The following is a 20,819-nucleotide window of genomic DNA, read 5'->3' on the forward strand; positions in this document are numbered from 1 at the left end:
CAACCTATGAAGTTTTGGCCATTATTATTTAAAGAGTAAATTATTGCTGATCCCGAGAGCCTAGAGAGACTTGGTCGTACACATAACTCCTTTTCCCCATTCCATTGATGGCTATTAAAATAGCCCTAAAGTAAATGCATTTGCATTTGTTACTATGGAGGCTGCTCTCCCAGGAGACAACAAACCGAACACTTCAAACTCTTGAGTGAGCAGGATGATTGACTGATTAAATCTCCATCTCCCTCCTACCTCCCCCCCCCCCCCGCACCACCCCTGCTTGCTGCCTGCCCACTTACATATGAACAGAGAAAGACTAACAAAATAAGTCAAAGTAGATTTCCAGGGAAGAAAAAAGTAAAAAAAAAAAAAAAAAAAAAAAAAAGGAAAACCCCAAGAAATACATTTTTTTTTTTCTTAAAAAAGAAAAGTATTAGTGCTGTTTCAATGCAAGGGATTTTCAGCTTCAAAAGGAAATAGAATTTTTTTTTCAGGGTATCACTTTATTCTAAAACAGAAAAACAAAACTACACTGAAGTAGAAGTGTCGCTACTTTAGAATTAGAAAACAGGTTCCTGAAACAGAGCTGGCTGTTTAATTTACACTCATCAGTCACACTATCTGTTTGCTTGAGTGCATCCTAGGAGACCACTTCAGCGTTCAGACCCAGCTAGTTAGGGTTATTTTAGTCCATTTGTACTACTATAGCCGAAATACACGAGACCGGCTTATTTATAAGTAACAGAAATTCCCTTTCACGGTTCTGGAAGCTGGGAAGGTCTAAAGATTATGCCTTTGGTAAGGATTCCTCCTTATTCCACGGTGATGGCTGACAGCTTGTGTACACCTGTGTCAGGAAGAAAACACATCTGGTTAGAAAGTGGAAAAGCAAAAAAAAAAAAAAAAAAAAAAAATAGTCTGGCTGCTTCTTTAGAATCCTATTATGCATCTTAATAGAGTTTTCAAGGGCTCGGCATTCATATATTGAACAACACCAAAGACTCCCCTCAGTATTTTTTTACCGGGTCTTAGGCTCTGATATAGGAATTTAGGAGAGTCGTGTATGTAAATTAAACCATAAAAGGCATGTTTTCCCAACTGAGCTTGCAAGATTTTCTTTCACATTTGTGTTTGTTTATTCTTTATTTGGTGATGCTAGGGACGGAAACCAAAAGCTCCATTCGTAGCCGGCAGGCACTGTGCCAGCGAGTTACACCTGCAACCCTGCGCAAGTCTGATAGAGAAGGCCACCTCGTAGTCAGTGCAAAGTTTCCTGGAATGGCACATATCTAAAACAGAAGGGCAGATGTTTATTGTTGCTTTTTTCTTGCTCTATTAATGTTTAAATAAAATTTAATATATATTAAAATAAGATTTGTATATTTATGTTATATACTCATATTTGTATATGTCTATTTTATGCAAACATAAATATTTGATATATATTTATATCTAAATATATATATTTCTGTCTCTTCCTCCATGCCACTCTCTTTTATTATTTCACAGCCATGTGTCCATTCATTCTTTTTTCTGTTTGGGGATGTGTGATATATCCACATGTATGTACGTGTGTACATGTGCATCTGTGTGACTCAGAGACCAATAAAAAGGTATCTTCTTTTATCACTGTTAAATACATTATTTAGAACCAGAAGCTCAACAATTTGGTTAGACTAGCTGAAGAGAAAATCTTTTGGATCTGCCCTGCCTTTCCTGTGCAACACTGAGCTTCCCTAAAGAAGATGCTTCTGGGAGAAGTTAGGCATGGCTTCTGGTATGCTGACCATGTTCCAGTGATTGGCTCCACCCTTGTGAGGACTGAGGGAGCACAGCTCTGACTTGGTGGCTTGTTTTATAGGGATAAAAAGAGGGCAAGTAGATGAGAGGGGTTACGGAGTTGGGAGTGGATCTGGGAAGAATTGGGACTGAATATGATCACGATACATTGTGTAAAATTGTCAAATTAAAAAAGAATTAATGAAAATAAAAAGAGAGGATTGTGTTTGTTGTGATGAGCATCTAGGGCTGATTTTTTTCTTTTATGTAAAACAAAACAAAACAAAAACCCTACCTTTTTTATTTTACATACCAATCCCAGTTCTCACTCCCTTCCCTCCTCCCATTTTCTCCACTACCACCCCATCCACTCCTCAGATAGGGTAACACAGGACCAAAGCTCTCTCTACTATATCTAGGCTGAGCAAGGTATCTCTTGAAAGAGAATGGGTTCCAAAAAGCCAGTACAAGCAGTAGGGATACATCCTGGTTCTACTGCCAGGGGTCTGGCATTCTGCTCCAGCCACACAGCTATCATCCACACTCTGAGGCCCTAGTTTGGTCATTTTCTGGTTCCTTCCCTGTCCAACTTCCCTGTCCAACAGGAGTTGATGAGCTCCTGTTAGCTCAGGCAAACTGTTTCAGTGGGTTTCCCCATCATGGTCTTGACATCTTTGGTCATATTCTCACTCCTCCCACTCATCGACTGCACTTTGAGAGTTCAGTCCAGTGCTCTGCTGTGATTCTCTGTAGGGCTGAGAATAGGTTCAGAAGAGTGTCCAGAAATCCTGAGTGATAAGCAAAGCCTTTTTAAGGTCTTGACATCTTTGCTCATATTCTCACTCCTCCCACTCTTCAACTGCACTTTGAGAGTTCAGCCCAGTACTCTGCTGTGACTCTCTGTAGGGCTAAGAATAGGTCCAGTAGAGTGTCCAGAAGTCTTGAGTGATAAAGCCTTTTTAAAAACGTTATTAGGAAATTAAATAGCATATAGGTTCTTAAATTAGGCATCAATATATTGAACTACTTTCATCAGTTCCCTGCTTATATAGATTAATTTATAATTGACTTAGAATTGCTTTTTAAATTTTTATGTCTGATGTTGAAAAGAACATGCTTTTAAGTTGTGCTTTGCATATTTAGGTCTTATTGAATTTGTAAGTTATTTAAAAGCTGATAATAAGAACTTTGAATTGGTGGGGAATTCTTACATGCATTCCTTTTAAAGCTCAATCTTCTGTTTTAGTAAAATCACTCTCTCTTCTTTAGAGTATCTGTGTAGACTTCTCAGGAGTGCAAAAACAGAACTAGATAGTTCATGCATTCTTACAGTTTGGCTGTTATATTACCTTGCTCTGCTTGCTGGTGTGCCGTTTGCTTAAAAATTTGCTATATGTTGCATAGCATATCTTTGAAATTCCTACATTGTTTTGGTATTTGGCACAGTTTATTTTGTGCAGTTGACTGGTCGTGCAGTTGCTTTCACTCTATTATTCTTTGAACACGATTCTAAATGGCCCAAGCGCTGCCTCTGCATTTTCCGTCTGTTCTCACCTTACTTCTTTAGGGCGAACTCTACTTGAGGCCTCCTTTTGTTCCTTCACTTGTGATTCATAATAATCAGAACCTACACAACCTCCTGCCTTTACCCAGGGTGCCATCTCTCACTCCACCCTGCTTCCCGGGCAGCACTTAGTCATCATTTTATTTGCTTGATTATCTGTTTAATGTTTGACTCCCTTTGCCCATTGTAAGCTCAGTAAGAAGATGATTGTATCTATTATGTGGCACTGTTGTATATCCATTGCCCACAGAGGACTAAGCATGTAGTTGGTGTTCAGTAAGTATGTGTTAAATGAGGTGAACAAATATCATTCAGACCGATTAAGTTTTGCTCCAATGTTTTTTAAGCACAAGAGTCTTAATTGCCCTAAGGAAGCCTGTAAGCTGTTTGGAAGTTTCCACAATTATTAGAATAATTCCATTTTTCTTATCTATTGATTTATATTTGAAACAAAGGGCACACATGTTATCTTAAACAGTGACTATTGATCTTTATGTAAGTTTGTTCTTAAGATTACTGTCTGAAGTACCCCCTAAAACCAAGGTTTGGTTGTATCACTAAGGATTTTTCCAGTGAAACAGTTGCATAAATTTTCATGGATATTAGACTAACAATGCAGACAATAACACAGAAATTCCCGGTACACAAGTTATTATTGCTTGAAAGCTGTTGGTGAACAGTTTTCTTTGAACTGCTTAGGAGTGTGCTGTCATTTGTTGGGTAAACAGAATATAGTGAGAATTTCATTTTCACAGACTACTATGATCTTAATGCCTCATTAATACATTTGTGAATAGTAATATTTAGTTTAATATTAAAATATATATTAATTTTCTGATTGAGATTGAGAAACTATTGATGATTGAAATATTGAAGAGTTTATCTGTGCAAGGCCGTGTCCCCAGGCATATTAGTCATGCACAGTTCATGGTTTAAGGATTCTGTTTTTAAGTTTGGCTGAAAAGGGGATAAGTGGTCTAAAAAGTTTGCAAGTAGCATTAGGAATACTGAGGGGACACAGTTTTAACAACAAGGTGATCCACTGAGTAGCCACCAAAAGAGGTGATACTAAACGTAGGTATCTATACATGAGCAAACTTTCAGTAGGTGAATTGGTAAGACACCTGTGTGCCTACTGTATATTGGCATAAGAGTTTGACTTTCAAACAAAACAGGGAATAAATAAATGCATCAAGTGATAAAGAAACTAACTGATCTGTTGCTACTATACCACAATCACAAACCTAGTTTGGACCTAATGTCAACAAGCTTTCTATAGGCTTCTTCAAGGGTTAAATTTATACAGGCCAAAACCAAGAACATATCCAAATCATGTGTGAATAGACATTTTATCTCATTCTTCTGCTGAACTGAAGAATAATGACATCAGTTGCAGACTTTTAAAGTCTGTCCACAGAGTAATCGTTCCTCTCATAGGCAGTGATAACTAATGGATGTAGAGATCATCTTCTGGTTTATTTCTCTTGGGAGAAGTCATTGCATGAGAGAACATAGTTCTGACAGTATCTATGAAGATAAGTGGCTTGTGTTTGCAATGAAAGATGATTGTAAGAGTTAGAAATATTTATTTCTGAACTTGACAGGTCATTAAAGCCTGATTTTATTTTGAAGGCAAACTATTTAATATCCAATTTTGGTCCTCTTCATAAACATTTGTGTCTGTGGAAATTTGACAAGTAATATTAAAAGGCTACTGCGTCTGATTATTTGAGTAAAACCCAAGGTTGATTTTTACATTGTCAATATAAAATCAGTTAAAGGATATTGTTTTCATTTGCAACCTAATAAAACTAACCACATTATTTGGACTGATTTTATTCAGCCTAACTTTACTACTGAAATACCTTAGTGAATTACTGCCCTTGAATATATTAACTTTTTTCTCTACAGTAAGCTATATTTGTATTGCATTTTAAACATAACATTAATTGACAGAATGCAAAGACAAGGATCACTCATGACTATTAGATCTCCTCAACTTTCCCAGCCTGTCATATTTTATAGAATGAAAGTTTGTAGGTTATGGAGTTCAGTTGGAGACCTTTATCTGTGAAAGTTTAATAGCTGACTCCAGTAAACAGTGATTTATGTAGTAGTAAATATGATTAAAGGGGAGGGAATTGTTTTCTATTGATCAAACAGTAAAGTAGTGGGGATTAAGTTTGTATATAAGGTCATCTACTCTGTGCACATATTTGCTGCCAAAAAATGTTTTATTTATATAAATACCCATTTGATAGAACCTAAGTAAATGTTATTTGAACAAAATCATGGGCAACATGGAGGGTTTTTTCTTTCTTTTATTTTTAACAAGGTCTACATTACTGCAAAACAACAGGTATATGCATGTGTAAATATATGGATTTTATGCTCTCTGTGTGAGTTTGAATACCTGGTATTTAGAAAATTAAGCTAGCATTTAATAAGGTTGTTGTGCAACGAAAGAATGAGTGTATAAAATACAACCAGTTCTTGCTTTATCAATGTGGCTACCCCCTGAGTTGTGTAACTGGAGACATACAGATGGAGTCAGCTTCCATTAAAACAGAGTTTCTTTCTCAGTGGACTTCTGCATTCTGGCAGATCAAGGATGGGATCTGAACAATAGCCAACAGTTATTGGCTCAGAGATAGTCTTTGCCAGTGCATTCTCATGTGCTATGATGATAGGGCTGTTCCGATTCCTGTGCCTCGCTCTGTGCCTCCCTTGCTTCTCCCACTCGCGTTTGCTTAGTATGTTTTAAGCCCACTGTTTTGTTCCTTGTGAACTAACTGTTTAGAGATAAGTGAAGAGTTTGCTAACTAGGGCATTTGCCACATAATCTTTTCCTTTTCCTTACTCTTCTGCAGATGCCGATTTGAAGAGCTACCCTGAAAACTGGTGAGTGGGTTGTGCAATGCCCAATAACGATGTGCCTACTTGGGCATTGTGTTTTTCTCTGTCTTCTTTCCCAGTGCCTCTTCTATCTGATGCACATTCAGTTTTGCTCTTTCCTTTGGCTTCCTTTGATAGACTGTCAAGGACAGTGGAAGAAAAATCTGATAGACGTGTGGATCAGTGCTATTACACATGTAAGGGTTTTAGCCTCCGCTGAACCTTGAGTGCCACTCAGCGAATCCTTGCTGTCTCGCTGTCTGCTCCCTTTCTCATCTATCATGTTCTTTGTGTTTGCATGTGCTGTTCTTTCCCTGAAATGCTCTTTTAAAAGGTTTCTTTCTAGATGAAGGCTAGTCATCCTTCAAGTCAGGACTGGCTGGTACCTCAGTTTACTAAGCTTTGTAGTCTGCCTCTTGCTCCTCCATGTCTCTCCCTGGCATTATCTCCAGCATAGTGAGTTTATTTCTTTGCGCTGTACTTGTGCACGATCAGCAGTGTTGCCGTTAGGTTAGGCACTACATGAAATTACCGAAGGCCGTGCCCATGCTTCTCGAATTGTTTCTTTGTTCATTGTGTGGCACGTGGTTAACATTATGCTGGATTTCCTAAATCAATCAAGTGCCTGGAAAAATGTCATCCACGGAATGCTTCCTGCTAGAGGAACAAGTGCCACCATCTTACAGTTTGTCACAATGCCTTCCGGCTCATAATTATCATACTTTATTTTGAACACATCCTGAAACAGTGATAGCATTAAGTGGCAACTGGATGGGCGAGTGAGGAAGTAGCTCAAATGATAATCTGCTTCCTTGCTCTCTGATAAGGTAGTGAAACATCTTCTAGAACATATCTTGATTTTTGAAAACAGATTTCAGGTTATTGGAGCTCACAGTATCTGCATGTGGGTCCATCCACAGTTTGTTGTCACCTGCACATCGCTCATGAGCTGCCTTTGTGTTTCTTTCCCACGTTTATCACATCTTTTGATGTTACTGTCTTTTGCCTCCTCACTGTGGATATCTTAAACATGAAATCTACAGTGCTTTTAAGACTTTTGTCCATCAGCTACTTGCCAGCTGTTGAGACAACAGATGACTTTTCTTCTGTAGTGAAAGGGCGGAGCCTGTGCGTTGGTTTACAGCTGTCAAAAGCTTCTGATTCTGCTCCCTCGCTGCCTTGAAAACCCAAGTCCCTTATTACGTAAAATATCCCAGCTGCTCTCTGGTTTTTAACAGGTGATGGGGAAGAGTTCCTGACAGAATAGTGAATATTCGGACCAATTAGAAGGGAACTTGGTCGTGGCTGATAGCTTAGATCAGATGTCAGGGTTGAGTTCAACCATTGCTATGCTTCCATATATTAAAAATCATTCATTGATGTTTTTATTTATAATTCAACACACAAAGCTTAAGAGCTGCTTGTTGGTATGTGGGCAGGTTTGCTCGGTTTCATCATACATTTATTTCTATTTTCATACATCCTACACATATTTTTGGGGAACTTAATAATATTTACTTTAAGACAGCTCAGACTAGTGCAGATTTGATTTTTCTTTATCCAGTGCAAAAGCGACTTGCTGTTCCCTCGCTAGGATTATATAGTTATCATTTAGCCTTTTTATAGCCCATTTTACAGTACAACATTATTTCTTCCTAATTGAGATTTCAGTGTGCATTGTATGACTGCTCATAGTTCAAAGTAGAAATTAGTTCTTTTCACTGTTAAGAGGATTACTAGTAGTACAGCATCAGCATTTATCATATGCTTATGGGAAAGAAATTCTTCCTAGTATATAAACCGATCCAAATTTAAAATGCTTACTGTGTTAACATGTTGCCTTCTAAACAAATAATACATGTGATAATATAATGGTGTGAAATTTTCTTTATCGAAAGAAGACACTTAAACTTACTTCTGTATGTCTAAGAAAATTTCTTGTGAAAATATGTGCTTCTGGTGCCTAATAAATGATCACTTTTTAAAGCTAAATTTATCTAGGCATTAAATTGGTACATGTTTTTGAGTTTGAGTTCTCAGAATATGTCAGGTATGAGCTACATCGTGAGGTTGCAGTAGTGAGCACAGCACACGAAGAGATGTTCTGTGGCAGCTCTATGATGCTTTCAGAAATAGATGTGTTCAGTGCTTTCCTGAGTGCACACTAAACTGTGTTTGTGTGGTGATGATATGTGTAGCACGGATTCTACAAATATGTTTTATTCTTTCTGAAAGTTCAGCAGTTTAAGAAAGGAATTGTAAATAAATAATCTTTATCAGTTGAGAGGAGAATTAGAAATTATTAAAAAGGTGATTCACATCTATTGCTGCAATATGAAGTTATTTTCTCTGAATTATATTGAAATATAATTAGATATATAATTAGAAATATAATAAAATATAATTTAGACTCTTATCTAAAAATATCCTTATTTTGAACCTGTTGTACAGTCTCCCAAGTAAACCGTAGAAGGACGTTTGTGTATCATCTTATATGTATAAAAAAATCTAAATCCAGTCCCTTAAAACTTATATAATTTGGGTTTACCTTTAATCATCATATCTTTTCTTAGGTTATAAATACAATGATACCAAAAGTCTGAAATGAACACTAATATCCATCATCAGGAACAGTAGAAGGAAAGTATGTTATAGCATCTATAGAAATTATGTATTACCTGTGTTTATAGCTAAGGAAATCTAAAGTTCATGCATTGTGAATGGCCCCCTGATATCTTACCCTATCAGAATTTCTAACAAGGTCTACTTACTGTCTTTAAGACTGCACTGGAATTTAGTTCCATCGTGTTGTCATTTCTCTCTACACTGGATTTAAACAAAGTCATTGAACTAGTTATGATGAGAACTGGACTGTTCAAATCATTATTTAAACTTTATATATTGGAAGAGGTAACCAGGAGATGGCTTGACAGGTAAAGAACCTGATAGCCTGAGGTCAGTTCCTCAGAATCACAAACTAGAGGAGAACCAACTCCTGCAAGTCATCCTCAGACTGCTGTGTGACTCTGTGGCATATGTGTGCAAGCACGTATACCCACAAAAATAACTAGTAAATAATTATCATTTTTAAATTAAAATAAAACATATATGAAACACCTGGTTTATCCTTGCAAGCATTAAACAGAGATTTAATAAGAAAGGAGCCAATGGCAGAAATATTTAAATTAATAGTATTTTTAGAGAATGTAAAACCATTCAATATAAAACAGTCTATATTGTGTTTTAAAGAAGCTTAAGCTATGGACAGTCTTCAACTGGAAGATGTGGCCCCTTGATTCGAAGCCCTTTGAATGGCGTGGTGTGCGAGTTCTCCCATGTGTGCAGCAGTGTGGCTCACGGAGCTGAATCATTCACATTTGCCCGTCTCTGTGTTTTAGCAGTTAGAGCAAGTGCTGTTGCAGAGTAAATTTTTTTTGTCACTCTTATAGATTTCCAGATTACCTTCTAAAGCAGACTCATGGCGAGTTGTTGAAATGCTTCATTTCAGAGAGTTGCATGTGACCAGGCATGCCTTAAATTGGAAACTTAAATTAAATTACTGCTTATGTAACATTTCTTTCCAGTGCTGAGTCTAATGTCTATTGCTTCCTGAGCACTCATCAGGGGTTTTATTTCCACCGTCTTAGTCCATTTATTGTTTCTTGAAGGTAGTTTAAGAAACACATTTCACTACGGTTTTGTAATCAGTTTGACTTAACAGAAAACGTTGAGTTAATACTAAACTATCAATTGTCTCTTGGTGGAATTTGATAAGGCCTGGTTTATGGGTCCACCATACAAAATATTTATAATGGTTCTCAGCTACAATATTGAGTCAAAAATCTTAAGTACTCTCTCTATTTGGACAACTTAAATTAGCTATTTTGTGTTTGTCTAAAAATAATCTTCCTTCTTTGAGAAACCAAGCGGTTTTTCATCTGAAAGGTACACCTAATCAATTTCAAAGAGAAGAAAAAGAAAGCCTGCGTCCGTTTTGAACATTATTCCTCCTCGAAATGTTCTGAGGGCTGGAATTTATTTCACAGTTGCAGCTAAGCAGGCTTCTGGGCTGAGAGGAAGGGGATGAATAGTGTCTAAATCTACTTTAGAAGAGAGCTTGTTTATCGAGCTCCACCTCATTTTCTTTTATCTGTCACTGTGTAAATAATAGGTAGAATTTCTTGGTTCATTGTATTGTACGTGCACAGCATACAGCTTAGCATCAGCTAACTGTAGCAATTTTTATTCTTCCTGGGCTTTTCTATTTTTTTCTGCACTCCCTTGCCCATCTCACCTTTCCTGCCGTGTGATCCAATCAGCGGTAGGTACTTTGAGCAGTTAGCTTCCCCATGCCTATCTTCACATTTACACATGCATCCTGGATATGAAGTATGGGTCTCTTTAGGCATGAGATAAGGTGAAGTTTTCTACTAGGTATAAATAGAACTTTTTGGAGCTTGGAATATTTTGGTCAGCATTTATTACCCTGCTAAATACATTCATAAGGTTTAATTGTATCTCGTGGCACTTAGAGAACATGCAAACATATTAAGGAATGAAACAGCATGGAAATGTATTTTTTGTCTTTTGGAAAAGGAAGTTCTGTAGTTTTTGGATCTGTGGTGGAACCATGATCTCAGAGACCTAAACTCCAGCCTCTCCTCTTTCTCCAGCATCTTTTTTGTGAATTCCATTCTCAGCATCATACGGTAGCTTCTGGTATAATCACTGTCTCCTGTGCATTCGTATTTCAAGAAGGAAGCAAGACAGAGAGAAAATGGGACTATTTTACCAGCTCAATCAGGAAAATTCTGTGCAACACTTAAGATAATTAACTTGGACCTCCTAATACAGCCTAACCTATCTGATGGGAGAGTGGAAGGTCTTCCTTTGGCTGAGGGTGTTGTCCACTAAATAGCAAAACATGGGGGTTGGTTATAGTCAGTTAGCCAGCAATTGTGGTCCTTGCTCAAGTACTTGGTGAGTTCGTTGGGAAAGGTTAGGTCCAGGCTAGGTTAAGTTAGGTTAGGTTACTCCCAAGCTTGATGAATACTAATCTGATTTCTCTTTCCTTTTCTTTCAATTGGACAAAACAATGTCATCCTCGTGGTTGGTGTACGAGGATTTAGGAAGATAACAATGGTTGTTTTAAAATATTTACTTTGTTATTAGAACAAGAATATCACAGAAGTCTCAAGTCTGCATCTTAATGGTAGTTTGCATTATTCTGTGAACTTCTGCATTAGTGTCTAACAGGAGCTTTGCTTTGCAAGTGATACCTCTGTGCCTTTTCTCTGTTCTGCAATGCCTTACACTGTGATGTGATCACCTTCTTTCCTTCAAGTCATATGCACAGCCGAGAACGAGGTATTCATCACTCTTTGATCTGGAGAAAGATTTGACAATGGAATGATTAATGCCACTCAAACAATAATTGTAGCTAACAGAGCAGAATGCTCTCTAGGAAAGAGCATCAGGACCTTGGGTAAGTAGCAGGGCCACGTCCTTGTGAAAGGAGTAGTCCCATCAGATGATCTGAGGTCCTTCATCCTTCTAACATAGTGCCGTTCTAGCCCTCTTCACTCCAGAGCTTTCACATGCTCATCATTTCTTTTGCTGTTTGGCATCTTTATATGTAGTCTGCTAGGTGGTGACATGGTAGCTTTGACGGTGCTCTTACAATTTATATCATCTGTTACTGTTGTCTGAGATTTTCATTTGTCTTTCTTGAGTTCGAAGACTGGCAGGTTATTCAGGTGTAACCACTTCTAGTAGATGATCCAGACAGTAAGGGAGTTTAGTGATACATTAACAAGGTTGTGCACACACACTTTTTACTACCACATGGGCAGTATGTTACTAACATTAGAGTTCCCCAATGTAACTCCAAGAAGATCCTGATTCTAATATTGTTACCTCTACCCATGAGGCAATAGTGGGCACACACTCTTACAAGAACTTAGTGTTCTCATCTATAGGATAGGAATATTAACAATGCCTGTTTTGTAGGTTATACAGAGAGATATCAGGCATGTGAAGTGTGAATAGTCTATCTGGCAGATATAAACATGCTATTCTACTATTGCTGGTGTTATTATTGTAGAAATAGCATAGGAAAGTAAAATGATCACATTTTTTACAAATTGCTTCATAACAAACTATCTCAAATCCCATGGGTGACACAGCACACACATTAATATGTTCTTATGTCATGAGTGTAGAATTACAACTATGAAGGACTTGCCATTCTTCAATGATGGGGTTGTGGACTGATGACCAGTCAATGTGTTCATATGCTTTAGAGTTCTGGGGTCCAAAATCTTCTGGAGGTTTCTTTAATCACTTGCTTGTTTTTGGGCTGTGTTGCCTGTATGGAGCATGCCCAGGTTGAGCTGATGAGAGTATGGACATGAGGTCTCTCCGTGTGGTTTTGAATTCTTTCAGCTTGACATCTGTGTTTGGAAAAGGAAACATGTTGAGAGCTGTTGTTCCAGGTGACCACAGGAAAACTGCATCATATTTGATGGCATACCGTCAGAGGACTCATAGCATCATTCCTGCCATATTTTCTTTTTTAGAACATTCAGGGTTCTGATCACAGAACCAGAGGAGAACACAAAAGCTGGAGTTCATGAGGAGACTCTAGTATCAGATGAATGGGGATAGAACAAGGTCCTACTTCTGCTCATTGTAGAAGAATGAATGGAATAAACACCACTTAATTTGAACTTTTTCCTAAAAATTACTTTGAAAAATATCATATCCTCGATCCTCTGATCATCTGATATAGGCAGGAAGTTAGGTCATTAAGGAAAACATAATATCAATACAGCATTTAGACTTGTTAATCTTGGGACTGTACACATTCAAATCATGGGTTATTACTGTTATTTATTTATTTATTTATTTATTTATTTATTTTTGGATTTTTTGAGACAGGGTTTCTCTGTGGTTTTGGAGCCTGTCCTGGAACTAGCTCTGGTCTCGAACTCCCAGAGATCCTCCTGCCTCTGCCTCCCGAGTGCTGGGATTAAAGGTGTGTGCCACCACCGCCCGGCAAATTACTGTTATTTTTAACTTGAAAAGTTATTGTCGGTCTCATGAGGGCAGCTGTAGTTTTCACTAATGTAACTTTCTTTTCCCGAGGTTTAATGAAGAATAAGCTGCCTGTTTCTAAAGTACGCAGGACAGTACCAGACATTCAAGTCCATTACAAATGTTCATTAGCTTTAAGAAGCTGTAAACATTCTTAAAAGCTGTAAGGAATGAAAGGAAGCATGTTATTCTTGTCACTATATTTACTGACAGTTCATCGCATATAATCACTATAAATGTTTTCTCTAAGGATTAGAAAAACAAAAAGAATTTTGATACATTTGTTTTATTTTTGATACATTTCTTTTAATGCCAAATTCATTATAATATTTTGGGATTTAACTTTTTGTATGACAGTGATTGACTGTTCTTAACTTCTGTTTAATAGTAAGGGTTGTAGTTATAATTCTGTTCAGATGTGAGTGCCTCATTAATTTTTCAAATTGATCCTTGTTATTTATTTGGATGCTACAGCATATCATCAAACTCAGTTAATAGCTCACTTGTTCACTCTACGTTCTGGATGTTTCCTACTGGCATTTCAGTTGTCTTAAAACTTCAAGTTAATGACCTTATTGGATGGAGTTACTGATAGTTTTGATAGGTTTTTTTTTTAAACAACCCTGATATTATAGCAACAAGAGGTTTATTTAAAAACTTATTGAAGACAAAAGCAGAAAACAATATACTCATTTTTTTGACGGCATTCTCGTTTGCTCACTAAGTCTGTTGTCTCGTTTTAACCAGAGTTAAGACACAATTGTTTGACTAGCACACTGAATTCTGGTTTTTATTAACGGCTGATGGAATCAAGTGACCTCAAACTGGAGCATCTTGCATGAATAGGTGTCTAAATGCGATCTGGGTAGCCAGCGTAAATTTGCCTTTTCTCTGTGCCCTTCCGCTCAGAGGTGAGGACGCTGAGGTTGAAGCACTTCACACATATTTCTCTAGTTACTCATTTGAGTTGGAACCTCTTACATGAAAACTTTTGTGCGCTAACTCTGTAAATCATTGCGGAATCTCACTGATTTCTCACAACAGACCCAGATCATCAGACAGGATTCGAAAGGTAATTGCTTCTGGATGTTTTTCTAAAGATGATTGGCAAAAATTTTGTTCTTCCCTGGCAATCAAAACCTGCCAGAGCTTTGCTACTGTAGCAGAAGTATATTAACGATTGAGACATATGCACAAGGCTTTATTTCTTCTTGTTCCAAAAAGCTGGGTATCCCAAACTGCAGGGATTTGGTGTTTGTTTGGTTCTTAATTTTGTGTTCGCACTATGAATAGCACATTCATTATCTGGCTCTCTGGCTGTCTCAAACCTCATGGGTATTTACTCAGTCTACTCATTGGGGGTAAGTAACTGGTGTTGTCTCTCCAGTGCTGAACATGATACTCATTTGCTGGCAAAAAAAAAAAAAAAAAAAAAAAAAAGAAAGAAAGACAGGAAAATCTTTGCACCAAAGATTTAATTCCAAGAGGGACTACTGTCTCATTTCCAAATAGGCCAGGGAATATTTTGTGCTGTAGGCTCCCCCTGGGTATTCATTAAAGCTTCCTGACTGGGCTACAGGGGTGAGAGCCAAAAGAATGGAGAAAAGCCTGGTTTTGCATGGCAGAACTGTGTTTATATGCTCAGTTCACTAATATGTATGTGCCTTTAGAGTGAATAAGTACACACGCCCTTCCCAATCAATACCACTTGGCTTAAGGATTGCTCAGTTTATTACAGAATCGTTTTGTAATTTATAACTAAGACTAGATTTGAAGATGTACCTTTAAATTCATTAATTCTTACATTTGTGAGAGTTGAACAAGTTAATCTCCAAGGACTGTTGTATCTCTAGATCACTAGATTATCTCTGATTGGATACCTTTCTAAAATTAAGCTTCTAATTCTGTTTTAACCTAGCTTAATTCAAAAAGAAAGCATTGCTTTTTTTAAAAAAAAGTGTGGCATAAATCATTGAGAGATATCATCAATATTAGTGGTTCCTAAAGGGAAGATTTTCTGCCTTCACCACTTTCTGTTCCAGCCACTGTTCAACCTCATGGTCCCTCCCCTGGCTGCAGATCACTTACACTAAGAATCTTTGCATGAAGTCCTGGTGAGGAATGTTGACTGCATCACCTTTCATTCTTGTTTCTAGAAAAGGACCAGTCTGACCTTTGATAGGGGTGAAACTAGAATCTTATATTTGAAGCCTCAAGTATGTGCCTCCAGACCAGTGACTGTATCTTAGACACCAAAACCACACAGCTTTCTATGAAGCATTCCCTCTATTTTATGCTATTTGTCAATATTTTAAAGATTTAATAAGAGAGAGGAGGGAAAGAGAAAGATAAAGTGAGAAAGGGAGAGGAGAGAGAAACAGAAAGACACACAGAGAGGGGAGCTAGGAGAAGCAGGGAGTCAATCCATGGATCTGTTGCTGCATATGATATTCAGTTTTGAATCGTTGAATTGTTCCCTCATACAGGTCCCACCCCTTGGGGATTTCCACTTACTCTGAACAGCAGAGTTGTACAAGTATGAACATGCCAGGAAACTATAATTATTCTTGGATTTTGACAAAGTCCCTTAGCAGTTAAGCAGCCACTACCACGCTTTTTAAGTTTATGACTAATTTCCGTCCCCTGAACCAACATCAGATTGACAGTCATCCAAAAGTAATTTGATCTTCTGATCATCCACACACCTGCCACTCCTCACCTTGCAGAGTTTTGCTGTGAAAGCTCTGTTTGGTACAAATTTTTTGTTCTGCTGCTTCAGCCTCTTGAGTGCTGGGATTATAGCAGTGTACCATCATGTCCAACAGAATTCTTCTGTTTTACCAGCAAGTCACATTGTGTCTTGAGGAGAGCCAGTCTGACCTTTGATATGGGTGAAACTAATTCAAAGCCTCAAGTATGTGCCCTGAAAGTATGAAGTAGCTACTGCCTCCCCCCTCTGTTTTAGCTTTGTTCCTGCTCTTGACACAATCCATGCCTTGTCATTCCTCAGCACTACTGACATTCATTATTTTTTTTTGTATAGATTTTTAGTTTATTACTTAGAGATAAAACATAGTAATGATTCCTTATGAAACTGGACCATTTAAATTCAGAGATTAATTTTTTAATTAATTAATTTATTTATTTATTAAAGATTTCTGCCTCTTCCCCGCCACTGCCCCCCATTTCCCTCCTCCTCCCCAAATCAACTCCCCCTCCCTCAGCAGCCCGAAGAGCAGTCAGGGTTCCCTGCCCAGTGGGAAGTCCAAGGACCTCCCACCTCCTTCCAGGTCTAGTAAGGTGAACATCCAAACAGCCTAGGCTCCCACAAAGCCAGTACGTGCAGTAGGATCAAAACCCAGTGCCATTGTTCTTGACTCTGACTTTCATTATTTTCTTAATTTCTGGACCTTTGTCTTGCTCCTTAGTTTTCCTTTACTTTTCATATTATGAAAGAATGGGATTCATAATATATCAAAAGCAGCTTAAAATATACCTAAAATATAGTGACCCATTAAGAGGTGAAGTTATGGGCTGTCAGAATAACATTGTCTGCCTTCTAACCCATTTGCTGCTGGTAGGATTCTGGGTTGTTATGCAACTGTTTCTCACATCTGTGAAATTCCTAGGGTGGAAAGTTCTCTATTAACAGATTCACAGACTGGAACACTAGAGTTCTGGAATGATCCAGCCCATTCTTCCTTTTAGTCATCTATATGTTTTATTTATAACACTATAATGAAACACCTGAAATAAAATTACGTATAAGAGAAAAGTTTTGTTTGTGTGTGTGTGTGTGTGTATTTTGGCTTGCAGTCTGTCATTCCCTTTTATCCTTTTATCTATGGCAGCCATCATGGTCATCATGATAGTCATGGGGATATGAAAATGCTAACTTTGGTGGAAGGAAGCAAGGGAGAAAGAGGAAGAGTCCTAGTTCCTTATCCCCTTTGGAACTATATGCCATGTCATAATTACCTTCCTCTATATCTCAAGGTTGCAGTGTCTCCCACAGCTCTACTCTCATCAACAGTCCTAGGAGTCAATAAATGAACTTTGGCAAAAACTCTGCATACAAAGTCTAGCACAAAGGTTCATAATCTATGGGTCCTCACCTTTTTGGGGGTTCGTAAAACCATTTCACAGGGGTCCCATATCAGAAATCCTGCATATCAAAAATTTACATTATGGTTCATGATTCACAACAATATGAAAATTATAGTTATGAAATAACCATAAAATGTTTTTATGGTTGGGGGGGTCACCACAACATGAGGAACAGTTTTAAAGGGTCAGAGCGTTAGAAAGGGTGAGAAGCGCTGCTCTAGTACATCTGATTTGATTTCTGTGTCTTACATACATGTCACAGACAGCATTATTATAAACGATCCTGATAATTACCTCGTTGAACCTACATGGACTCTATCTTCCTAATTCCCTGTTGTACGTATCTGACAGATTTGGAAAAGTTGGAGTTATACTTACTGATAACTTTTTTATTTTATATTCAGAGGGAGAGATGAAAATTGTTCTACTGTGTTTTCATGAATGCCTATTAAACATCTTGACTTCTGCATCAGCATTAGTGTTGTACAGAGGACTAGTGAAGGGGAAATCCGATCACGTGCATGGTAGTGACACTCAGAAGTGTCACTCATTATCCCAGTGCTATGCATCTATTACTTCATTTGAATTAACTGTGACTCATGTAACCAAAACAGTATAGAGTAAGCAACAAATTCTTTCCGAGAATTGTACAAACCGTCCCCTAGTAAGTTGTTATAGATGCTTTTAAGGCTACATGTTAAACTCTCTATCTGAAGTCATTTGAAGACTTCACTAGCCTTTCCTTTTGCAAGTTGAAAATGCAGTTGTCCAGATTTAGAGGCCCTAGTTTGGTCCATGGGTTGGTCTTTTTGTGGGGCCCCTGGCAGTGGGACCAGGATCTATCCCTAGTGCATGAGCTGGCCTTTTGAAGCCCATTCCCTATGGTGGGATTCTATGCTCAACCTTGATACAGGTATGAGGGACATGGAGGTGGAGGGGAGGTTGGTCCTGCCTCAGCTTGATATGCCAGACTTTGTTGACTCCCCATGGGAGGCCTTACCCTACCTGAAGAGGAGATGGAGGTGGGAGAGAAGATGTAGAGGAGGAAGATACAGTGAATTGTGGTTGATAAGTAAAATGAATTTTAAAAATCTAAAAAAAGAATGCAAGTTCCATAAAAAAAAGAAAGAAAAGCGGTTGTCTGAGTCACCCTGCATTCTTTCTTCTTACCCTCCCTCAGTGTTTCTGTACCTTCAATTTAACTTAAATTGTTACATCTCTTTTGTATTTCCTTATAAATTTTTTCCAGTGGATAGGAGTACTTTTTTCCCTTTCTTCTAACGTACTTACTTTCTTGTGTTGTTATTCAGGTGGTCATTGTCTTTCCATGGGACAGTATAACCATTACTTATTTTTTAACTGCCTTTTTACACTTTGTATTATCTTAAGTTGTTAAGTCATTACTCTCAAAATGTTTATGCCTTTTTTATTCTGTATAAGTTTGACCATTGCCCCAAGCTTTAATACTATTTTAAAAATTTTAAAGTTTAGCTGGTAAAGAATTTAGTAGTAAATTCAGAACTGACCACACTTTAAGAAAACTGAGAGTTTTTCTTTTCTGAATTACTAATAAAATTGACATCTTTTTTCCGCCTCGTACATGAGTCAATAAAAATGTTTGGCATTCTTAAGAATGCCTTTTTAAATCTTTTCAATGATTGGCTTTCTATTTTCTTGTATTGGATATTATGATTTAGTAAATAAAAAATTAACATGGAAAGCAACATTTCACTTTGCTTAGTCAATGATTCACTTTATGTTAAAATTTCTAATCCATTAAATACAGACTTGAAATAAGCTGACTTTATATATTCAGAGAAAGACAGAGGACATCAAAGATTAAAATCACACTTTGAACATGCAAAGCCAGTGAATTTTGAAGCATATCTGACTGTCTGTAGTTTCATATTTTGTCATTGTTATTCATGGATAAAGAATTTGCCTTCGTAAAGCTAAATTCAATATCACTATCACAAAGTGTATAACATTGTTGTGATTCCCTCATTTCTTATGCTTGATATCTTTTATCCATATCAAACACACACACACACCAAAAACTTTAGCATCAATCAACACATTAAAATTTATAATACCATATTTTGAAGCTGAGCACGAAAGTGTCAAGAAAATCTTCGTATATATTCCATATACTCAACAAAAGTTTTCCCGAGAGTTCTTAGAAGCACGTTCATTGTCAAATACATTCATTGCTTTTATTTCCCTTTCCAATATCTTGAGTTCCTGAGGATTAAAATGTGGTATTTTTATTAAATCCATATTCCAAAGTTGATCACTGTCATACTTCCCCTCCTGTGACTAATATACTTGTAGTCCATGATAGATCACAATGTCATGAAACTGATCTTATTCCAAAACTTAAAAAAGTCCTGTTAGTTCCAAGTTTGGGGAGAAAAAAGGGGACGATGATTTAAAACAAAAGTTTGTGTTTGTCATTTCTAACTATTGCTGTGTATCATTTCATGTTTCAAACTGTCCTTTGATAACAAGTGTATGTTGAATGGACAGATGAGATTATTAAGTTCATGAAGCAAGTATCTATTTACAAAAATAGGATTTTCTAGGAAGTTGACATAGTGAACATGTTAGTGCAAGAAAAGTAGGCTCTGGGTGACTCTTTAAGGGGAAAAAAGACAAGTGTTAAAATCTAATTCCCCCAGAAATTCACTATGTCCTTTAACCTTGAAATAAAAGTCAACCAAAACATGATAATGTAATTATATCCTCATCACCTTATATGAAATTTAAAATTAAAGATCATTTCATCTATCTTTCCTGAAATTTAAAGCTACGCCTATCTTATTAATATGACCAATTACATGTCCCCAATGAGCTGGGTTTATTACAAAACTGATTCATACTGTGTGTATCCCAATAGCATTCAGCACCATGTTCTTCTCACTGTCGTAATCTCATTTAAGAAGTCAAAATGACTGGCAGGACAGTGTTAAAGAAAATCAGCACTACTCAGAATTAGTTAAACCTGTTCATGGTTCCGGGCAAACGAAGCACAGTACATTTTTCCCTCTGTCTAGAATTTTGCATTGTTTTAACAATATTTGTATGGCATGAAGTCTCGTGGAACTGAGAGACCGTCCTGCATTCAACTCTGAAATCCTCGGAAAATGACTTATTGAAATGAGAGAAAGTAGGAATGTTTGCATTGCATCTTTCTCTAAGATCTGCTCATTTTTTTTCTTTGAACTTGTTCATGTGCTAAAATACTACATTCCGTTGGAAATGTTGGAAATTCTATTATCCAGTGATGCAAATCAATGCAGACTCTAGTAGGCTTCCCTGGCCCAGCCGTGTGACATATTAGATTTCCCTTTCAAACAGTTTCAAAAATCATTACTTTATGACT

The 20,819-nt window shown here is 37.3% G+C and overlaps 1 protein-coding gene across 15 annotated transcripts in view; it reads left to right on the top strand.

The window, feature by feature from the left end:
* Adgrl3 (adhesion G protein-coupled receptor L3) overlaps positions 1 to 20,819 on the top strand; it is a 742,119-nt gene that overhangs the window by 41,906 nt on the left and 679,394 nt on the right. For 14 of the 15 annotated variants that reach the window (XM_057771795.1, XM_057771780.1, XM_057771783.1 and 11 more), the window contains exon 2: positions 6,211 to 6,241. The exons of the other annotated variant lie outside the window; for it this stretch is intronic. The gene's annotated coding sequence lies outside the window, so the exon portion shown is untranslated. The remainder of the gene's footprint in view (positions 1 to 6,210; positions 6,242 to 20,819) is intronic. 15 annotated transcript variants of the gene reach the window in all.

This window comes from Chionomys nivalis, chromosome 6, assembly GCF_950005125.1.
Source record: "Chionomys nivalis chromosome 6, mChiNiv1.1, whole genome shotgun sequence".
NCBI classification, from domain to species: domain Eukaryota; kingdom Metazoa; phylum Chordata; class Mammalia; order Rodentia; family Cricetidae; genus Chionomys; species Chionomys nivalis.